Genomic DNA, 9,922 nt, shown 5'->3' on the forward strand with positions numbered 1-9,922 from the left:
TTCTTCTCCAACTAGCTCCTCTGTCATATGCCTAACCCTATCAATGAGTATTCTACCATATATTTTACCAGTCACACTAAGTAGGCAAATACCCCTATGGTTACCACATACTTCTCTCTCTCCTTTTCCTTTGTATAAAGGAACAATTATACCTGATTTCCAGTCCTCTGGAACCCTTCCCACTTCCCAAGCCAATCTACACAACTTCCATATCCATTCCACAACAATCTCACCCCCATACCTAAGCATTTCACCACACACTCCATCAATTCCTGGGGCCTTTCCCAACTTAATATTCTTCTTCGCTTCCACTACTTCCGCCCTACTGATCTCTTCCTCCCTCCTCTCATCTCTTCTTCTTCCAGCCATTCCCCAACCACTTATACTCGCACTGCTCTCACTCTCCACATTCAACAAATCCTCAAAGTGCTCCTTCCATCTCCTCAGTTTCTCTCTCTTCTCCACCAACAATCTATTATTCCTATCTTTCACTCCCCTACTATTTCCCCTTTCACACTGCCTTACTTTCTTTACCTTCTTCCAAAACAATTTCTTACTCTCCCTCCATTTCACACTCAAATTCCTCCCAAACTCCTCATCCACTTTCTTTTTACTCTCCTTTACCAGTCTCTTAACCTCCCTTCTCCTGCTCACATATACCTCTCTCTTCTCTCTCTCATCTTCTCCCCTACCTCTACTCGCTAACCATTCACTATATGCCTTCTTCTTTTGTTCCACAGCTCGTTTCACCTCATCATTCCACCATGCTGTCCCTTGCACACCCTTGCATCTCCTCCTCACTCCACAAACCGCCTCACACGCTGCGCCTATCTCTTCCGTGAATATCTTACATACGTCTTCCACCCCTTCCATCTGCTCTAGCTCATACCTTCCCAGTCTTTCTTCCACTATGCTCTTATACTCTGTCATTTTCTCACTATCTTGCAATTTCTCCACTCTTCTCACAGGAGTTGCTTCCTCCTGTCTTCCCCTTCGTCTCCTCAACCACTTTCTTTGCAGCTCTACCTTGGCCATCACTAAGTGATGGTCCGAGACTCCATTCCCCCCACCCTCTCCACACTCTTGCATCCAACACTTGTCTTTTCATTCGCTCATCCACACACACGTAGTCTATCATTGCCTTTCATTCAACAAGTTCACCATCCATCCTCCTCATTACTCTCCATGTATACCGGTGGATCATCTTATGACGAAAGTAGGTGTTGGCTATTGCCAACCCCTTACAAGCACAGATGTCCACCAAAGCACTTCCATTCCCATCTACGTCAGCTGGCACACCCCACTGACCAACCACTCCATCCACTCGTACATTCCCAACTTTGCCATTCATGTCTCCAATCAACAGCACTCTCTCGCTCCTCTCAAACTTGTCCATACACGCTTCTACACTCGCCCAAAACTCATCTTTCACTCTTGCCACTCGATCCTCTGTCGGGGGATACACACATACAGTCGCCCACGCTTGTATACCTACTTTCATCCTCACCCATAAAATCCTTGCATCCACTGTTCCATACTCTCTTATATTCTCCTTCCACTTCTTGCTTATCATCAGACATACTCCCTCTCTTGCCCTCTCATTTTCATTGACTCCCGCACATATACCTAAACCATATTCCCATTCTCTCACCCTTTCACCTTTCAATTTAGTTTCAGTCAATCCACATATATCCACTTTTGCATCCTCAAGCACCTGAACAATCTCTCTCTCTTTCACTTCATCAGTCATTCCTCTCACATTCCACGTTCCCACCCTAAGAATGTCCTTTGTCCGTTCCTTAGTCGTCAACGTATGGTCCGTCCGGGTCCGAGACGCTTTGTTTGCTTTTTTAGTTAGTTCTTTTTACGGGGTGGGGCACTAACCCACCACCAACCCTTTTAGTCGCCTCGTATGACAAGCAGGGATACTGGGGGAGTATTCTTGAAACCCCCGTACCCCCAGGGGTAGATAGATAGATAGATAGATTTAACGAATATTTTTGTAACACTGCTAGCAGATTAGCCTTGAATATCCAGCAATTTCCAATACCTTTCACTTCCTATCTTCCCAAACCTGATATATTTTCATTTTTTCTCAGACCAATAACTAGCCCGGAAATTAGAACAGTTAATAACAATCTTAAATTAACGACACCAGGATATGATGATATTAGTGTAAAAATAATAAAAGAATATAATAATAAAATTTCTCCTTTTCTGAAATATATAATCAATAGGTCTTTTAAGGAAGGCTGCCTCCCTAAATACCTCCGGATTGCTAGAGTAATATCTATACATAAAAAAAGTGAGAAAACTATTCACGCTAATTACAGACCTGTCTCAATCCGTCCAAGTTTTAGTAAAATTTTTGAAAAAATTATAGGAAGTAGATTGATGGATTATTTATCTAACTGTTCATTATTATATGAATATCAATAAGGCTTTTGTCCTCAATATTCTACCGAACTTGCTGTGCATCATCTTTGCAAAACTATCGATAGCGCATCAGACAACAAGGCATACCAAGTTACTGTTCTTTGCAGTGGTGGGCATTAACGAGCTAATCGTTAATCCGTTAACGAAGCTAATGTTTTTGTTAACGAGTTAAAGCGTTGTTTTTTAACTTAACGGATTAGCGGTATCTTCCGTTAACATTTCCGTTGATCCGTTAATTGTCCTAAAACAGGTCACTTTAGGTCAGAAACTCTTCGAATCGACATTTAAATCGTCAAATTGATAGTGTCAAAGTTAGTGGTGAGTGATACCGTGATTCAGAAATCGATATGAATTTTGTGTGTGTGTCACATCTAAGTTCATATAATTTATGTGAACTTAGATCTGAAGCTGTGAACTATCTGTTTTATGATATAACAGATGGTTCACAACTTCACACAGGTTTCATAACGGCATACTTTGACCTTGTCGCTGGAGGAAAAAAAAAAAAAAAAAAGCAGCTCATAAAATGGTGAAAAATCTAATAAATTCCCTTCTGGTGCTGCAGTGGAGCGCCTGTTCTCCCTGGGGAAGAATATCATAAGAGCCAAGAGATCAAAGGTATCTGATGACAACTTCATGTTGATGTTCTTGATGGGGAACGAGCAACTGCCTGTGAGGGATTCGAAAAAGTAGTTGAAGAAGTGGAATTCTAACTGTATTTTTTAAATATTTTGGGTTGATAAAACTTTTCTAGCAGCAAGAGTGTCTTTTATTACGGAAAATCGAGTTTCATATGTAAAACTAGCGGATTAACAGATTAACGGTTAACTTCCTTTATTTTTCAGCAGAATTAACTGATTATTTTTAACGAAGCTAATTATCTGATTAACGGTTAACGAAACTAACGTTTTTCATTAACTTGCCCACCACTGGTTTCTGTGACCTATCCAAGGCTTTTGATTCCATACCCCATTCTATCTTGGTGGAAAAATTAATGGTTTATGGAATCCGTGGTACCGCACATGATTTGTTCGAAAGTTACTTAAGCCACAGGAAACAGTGTACTGTACACAACAATACACCATCTTCATATACACAAGTTAACTGGTGTACCACAAGGATCAATTTTAGGCCTTCATTTATTTGTGATGTGGTGTGTGGAAGGAAGAGAAGACGGAGGGGGGTTCAAGGAACAGCGTGGTGGACTGAAGAGGTGAAACAGACTGTGATGCAAAAGAAGAAAGCATACAATGAATGGATGAGAAATAGGGGCGTGGAAGAAGTTGAGAGGCGGAAGAGAGAGTTATATGTGGAAAGGAAGAGAGAGGTGAAAAGATTAGTAAGAGAGAGTAAGAAGAGAGTGGATGAGGAATTTGGAAGGAATTTGAGTGTAAAGTGGAGGGACTGTAAGAAAATGTTCTGGAGAGAAGTGAAAAGAGTAAGACAGGGTGGAAGTGAAGTTAGCAGGGGAGTGAAAGATAAAAATGGTAGATTACTAGTGGAGAAGGGAGAAAAAGTGAGCAGATGGAGAGAACACTTTAAGGAATTGTTGAACGTAGAGGATGGAAGTAATGCGAGTATAAGTGCCTGGGGAATGGCTGGGAGAAGGAGGGAGGTGAGAAGACAGGAAGAAATTAGTAGGATAGAAGTTGTGGAAGCAATGAAGAAAGTTAAATCGGGGAAAGCCCCAGGAATTGATGGAGTGTGTGGTGAAATGCTGAAGCATGGGGGAGAGATAGTAGTAGAATGGATGTGGAAGATGTGCAGATTGGCCTGGGAGGAAGGTAGAGTCCCGGAGGATTGGAAGTCAGGTATAATTATTCCCTTGTACAAAGGAAAAGGGGAAAAAGAAGTGTGTGGTAATCATAGGGGCATTTGTCTTCTTAGTATAATAGGAAAAGTGTATGGTAGGATACTTGTAGACAGAGTAAGAAAAAGAACAGAGAAATTAGTTGGAGAAGAACAGGGAGGCTTTAGGAAGGGAAGAGGTTGTGTAGATCAGATATTCATTCTTAGATCTTTAGTGGAAAAGTTTCTAGAGAAGGGAAAGAAGTTGTATGCAGCTTTCATGGATTTGGAGAAAGCATATGACAGGGTGGATAGACAAGGATTGTGGAAAGTGTTAAGAATATATGGAGTAGATGGGAAGTTGTTGAATGCTGTGAAGAGTATGTACGATGGTGCGAAGGCTGCAGTGCGTGTGGATGGTGAACTAAGTGAATTTTTCTCTTTGAAAGTTGGTTTGAAACAGGGATGTGTCATGTCTCCATGGTTGTTCAATCTGTACATGGATGGGGTAATAAAAGAGGTACAAGGTAGGGTAGTGGATGTTGGAGTGGCCCTGGTGAGAGAGGATAGTGTTTGGAAACTCCCTGTACTGTTGTTTGCAGATGATACTGTGTTGTTGAGTGAAGACGAAGGGGAGCTGCAAGGCTTGGTGGATGAGTTTGAGAGAGTGTGTAAGAAACGGAACCTAAAGGTGAATGTAGGGAAGAGTAAAGTCATGATGGTCTTTGAGAGAGGTGAAGTCAGTGAATGTACAGCGAGGTTGGATGGCGAGGAATTGGAAAATGTGAGTACGTTTAAGTATTTGGGTAGTGTGATGAGTAAGGATGGAGGTTTGGAGGGTGAAGTGCTTGAAAGGGTACAGCAGGGAAGAAAGGTTGCTGGTTCCTTGAAAGCAGTGATAAGAAACAGGAAAGTGAGCATGGAAGTAAAAAAGTTACTACATGACAGTATTGTGATACCAACTCTAACGTATGGAAGTGAAGCTTGGACATTGTTGGAAGGACACAAGTCAAGAGTGAGAGCAGTGGAAATGAGTTATTTAAGAGGAGCCTGTGGAGTCACGTGGAGAGACAGGCTGACGAATGAGGATATAAAGGAGCGTTGTGGTGTTGATGTGGATGTGATAGGAAGCGTTATGAGGAACACACTGAGGTGGTTTGGCCATGTGGAGAGGATGGAGGGTGAAAGACTGACGAAGAGAGTGTATGTGAGTGAGGTGGAGGGGGGAAGAGGGAGGGGGAGGCCGAGGATGAGATGGAAGGATGGGGTGGAGAGGTATATGAGAGAGGGGCGTGTGAGTTGGGAGCAGCGCAGTGAAATGGCGGGGGACAGGGCGACTTGGAGGCGATTTGTTTGTGGCCACCCCAAACGGGATTGAGGCGTCTGGCAATAGATAGATAGATAGATAGATAGATTTATTTGTAATATTCATAAATGATACTACACATAGTACTGATAAACTAAAATTCCTAGTCTTTCCCCAGGGCCAAGACCTTACGGAAAGTAAAATACACTGAATGAAAAACTTGTTAACGTATTTAATTGGATAAAAAGTAATAAATTAACTTGAAATATTAGTAAAACACATTTTATGTTTTCACATTCTTTAATGATGCAGCCAGCACATACTGATGCATACACAGTACTGACAACCACATGTTAAATCAAGTTAGGGAGTCTAGATTTCTAGGTGTTATAATTGATGATAAATTAAAATGGGAGTCTCAGGTACTTGAAGTAATGATTAAACTTAGCAAAATAATGGGAGTAATATATAATATTCGAAATAACATTACCATTAAATGTTTAAGACAAGTTTACTTATCATTAGCTTATCCATACCTGTTGAATTGCTCAGCTATATGGGGAGGAACATTTAAAACCAACCTTGATAGTCTTTTCATCACACACCAAAAAAGTTGATACGTGTTATGACCAACAGCCAACATTATGCCCACACAAACCCTCTGTTCAAAGATTTAAAATTACCCAAACTACCTGACGTTTTATCACTCCAGACTCTCAAATTTGTATACAAAGTGTTGCACATATACCTAATTGACAGTGGTTTTCAGTTTATATCACAGAATCCAGACAGCAGAAGGCCAAATGATCTGAGACTCCCATTATGAAGAACATCCCAAGCACAGCATAGTATAATGGTTAGAGGAGTGAAATGCTGGAACAAGCTAACAGAATATTTAAAGTGTATTACATCATGTAATGTTTTTAAACACAATATGAAACAAAGGTTTCTAAATAATTATTAGTGTCTCTAATTCTTTTTATATATCCATCATTTTCTCTTGTTGCATTGTATTAATTTTCTGTGTTACTTGTGTATAACCTGTATAGTTGCGTATATATCTTTTCATTATACACGATGTGTTTGTATATGTATATCCATAATGTTATGTGTGTGTAATGACTTTTGTGAGAACTAAAGTTACACATTTTTGTATAAGTTTGTATTATTTGTAGGTGTCGCTTGTTTTTCTTCGGCATGGTAAGTTTAGTAACAGGTCTGACGAGAGCTCCAGCTCAACAGACCTGGGTTTCAGAATTCTCATGTATATATGATTCCTAATTGTATTAGACGAGGTCATAAAAATCTCTCTCTCTCTCTCTCTCTCTCTCTCTCTCTCTCTCTCTCTCACTCTCTGAGCAAGAACTAAAACTTTGTATGATACAGATATTGTATTGTAAGAAGGTGCTCTGACTGTAATTGTAAATAATTAATTGGACAAGAGAAAATAGCATACCTGTAACGTGCAGTATGAGTTGAATCTCTCAATCTTTCAAAACAAGATTTAGAAATAATACGATAGGACGAAAATGTTTCACTTACTGAACCCGTCATTTTCAGTGTACTTTATACATATCATATTATAATCAGACAATGAACTTGGAGCTTAAATCCCTTTTACGATTGTGTGTGACGTGTTTCATCCTGTAGCTTTCCAACACACATAGCAATGAATCATCATCATCATCATCAACCAGGTCATTTTCTTCTTTAAAGATGAGCTTAGGTATGCTCCAGAAACAAGGAAGGAGGAAGTACTGAAGTGTGAGAACAATCAGTAGCCTGCCCAGTGAATGAGCCATATGGTCATTCATGCATCATTCAGGTCCCAGGAGCTCTGACTCGCCCTCACAAATTTAATTACCAGCACTATTTTTTTTATAGATGGGCCTCACATCCACCTGTCAGTTATGGTATTCCAGTTGACTATCGAGTTAACATCTTGCAGACTGCAATAAATCACATCCTCTTCTTGCATCTCTAACGTGTATCTCATGTCAAGATGGTAGTAGTAGAAAATGTTGTTCTTCAGACTTAGATTCATTTGTCAAAAAAATGATCTGCTAAGTATTCGCATCACTGATATAATGACAGTACTGAGTATTGATATGGATATTTCATTACTTGTAGGCCTATATTTTGCTTCTAATAAAGCTCCAAAGCATTTATTTTGTATTAGTTCCAGTTGCACATGTTGTGTCTACTTTAATCCTGGATGCCATACCGGTTTTTCATATTGTAATGCTGTGCATATAAATCATGTCTATAAACACAGCATCCATACTGAAACAAACTGACAAGAACGATACATTACATACATACACTTCCCTGACTCTTCAGTGATGTGACTTACATGATCATTCCAGTGAAGTTCCAAGTTGATATACATACTCAGAAATTTACATTTATATATGGGTGGTAATAAACAAGCAACTACTATTAGCAATGAGTAAAGTATAGGGCTTTTTGTAGGACATTCTATCAATGTCATATATTTCAGTGCCTTGGGGGTATCCTAACTCTCAGACATTATCGAGGGTATCCTGCATTCCTAAACCTATTACTATTTGCCACATCTATGATCTTGGCAAGGGTTCAGTCGTTTACATACAGTATATAACAAAGAAAAATGCATTGTATAAAATGTCCGAAGATGTAGGGATTGTACAGTGACAAAAATTATAGGAACAAGGTCGAGGCAGTAAAAGGCCTTACAACTTAATCCCTACATTTTGTCCTGATATTCTAGTATGAAATGCATGCTTGAGTAATAATTACACGTCTTCATGTCACTGTTCTGTTCTGACACTCATATTTATAGAACTGTTACACCATGATGGTATTTATTAGAATTATAATAATAATAAAAAAATCGTTATGTGTCCTTTTACTGTGCCATCCCTAGATCTTCAAACATTTAGCCACAGAACATATTTTCAATACTTGTTTCACGATTTTTTAAAGTCTCTGTTGTCCCACTCTTCTTGTTCACCCAGTTAGGAGTAATCCAGAGGTCTTGATGTAGATTCAATGGGAGTTTATTCGGAGAAGACAAACACAGGTCCAGTCCATTCTATGCCAGCCCTCCAACTGCTAGGAATGTGCGTTTCGGGCCGAGTAGTACCCGGTTTACTCGGTTCTTGGGTTTGATTGAGTACTACTCAGTTTACTCGGTTCTTGCAATTCAATTACTTGATCGATTTAATACCTCCAAAAATGCAAAAAAAAGACCTTCAAAAAATTAATTAATGTTACAGTAATGTTTAATCACTTTTCTTTTGTTTTCTTAAATCTTCCATGTTCACCTTACAGTATATTTTATGAATACTTGGAAACAGTGCTGGGAATTACAGAATACTGATAGTGAGTTACACAATGACCTGTAGAATAGAAGTGATTTAATGGCAGATAGCCAGATATCCTGTATGAAAGTAGTTTAACCCACAGCGTCCTGTCGACGTGAATTAACATCCACATGATTTGTCACTGCCAATCCTGTCAACGTACATAAACGTGAATCAATTGGAAGATCCCTAATTTGCACAATTTTCAATTTTCATGAGTGATTTTTGGTACTTATACACGGGACACCTTCCTCTACAAGATGCCAGGCAGGGACAATGCCTTGCCCAGCATGACCTCCTCCCCCCCCCCTGCATGCCACTGTCTCAGCAATTCACCTGTTATCAGTGACCTGGTCAGTAAAGCCATGTCATGCCACAGTACAAAATTCAGGGCCAGAGTGATTCCCCAATCAATGACAATGTGGAAGACAAACTTTACATAGCATTAGAGGAAGAAACAGTCAGAAATGATGATCAGGTAATGTAGCAAAAAAAGGTCAGGTATGGTGATGAGTTAATGAGTGAAACAATGCTTATAGTGCCTATATTACTGTTTGAAAACCAATATACTCTCGTACTACATATAAATTCGTACGAAGTAAATAAATAAATACCGTTTATGAGTGGTGTGAAATAGTTACCCTCCCATACAACTCGTTTTCTTTGGTGCCAGCCTGTTAGAAAACCCAGTCAGGTAAGGAGGTACTGTTACCTGGATCGAGTATTTTAAACCTCAGGTGAGCGATTTCTCTATGAATTTTCGCTGTTTCTCACCAAAAGTGGAGGTTTGAGCAAAAAAAAAAAATTTCCAAAAATGGTCGGGATTGGGGGGAGTCAGTGGTGGAAAAGTGGTCTGGATGGGCAGGTTAAAGTTCTTAGAATATCATGAGCTTGAATTTTCTGCATTTTGAGACTATTCAGCTTCAGAAAACTAAGTTCCGTTCTATGTATATTTACTATACTTTGATATGAGAATTTTTATTTGAGCAAATTTTCATCACAAAATAGTTTTAACCTGCCCCGTCCCGGAGACGTGAATTCACATCCT

Source organism: Coenobita brevimanus, chromosome 111, assembly GCF_032717465.1.
Source record: "Coenobita brevimanus isolate Jiangsu-jjx chromosome 111, ASM3271746v2, whole genome shotgun sequence".
Lineage (NCBI taxonomy): Eukaryota > Metazoa > Arthropoda > Malacostraca > Decapoda > Coenobitidae > Coenobita > Coenobita brevimanus.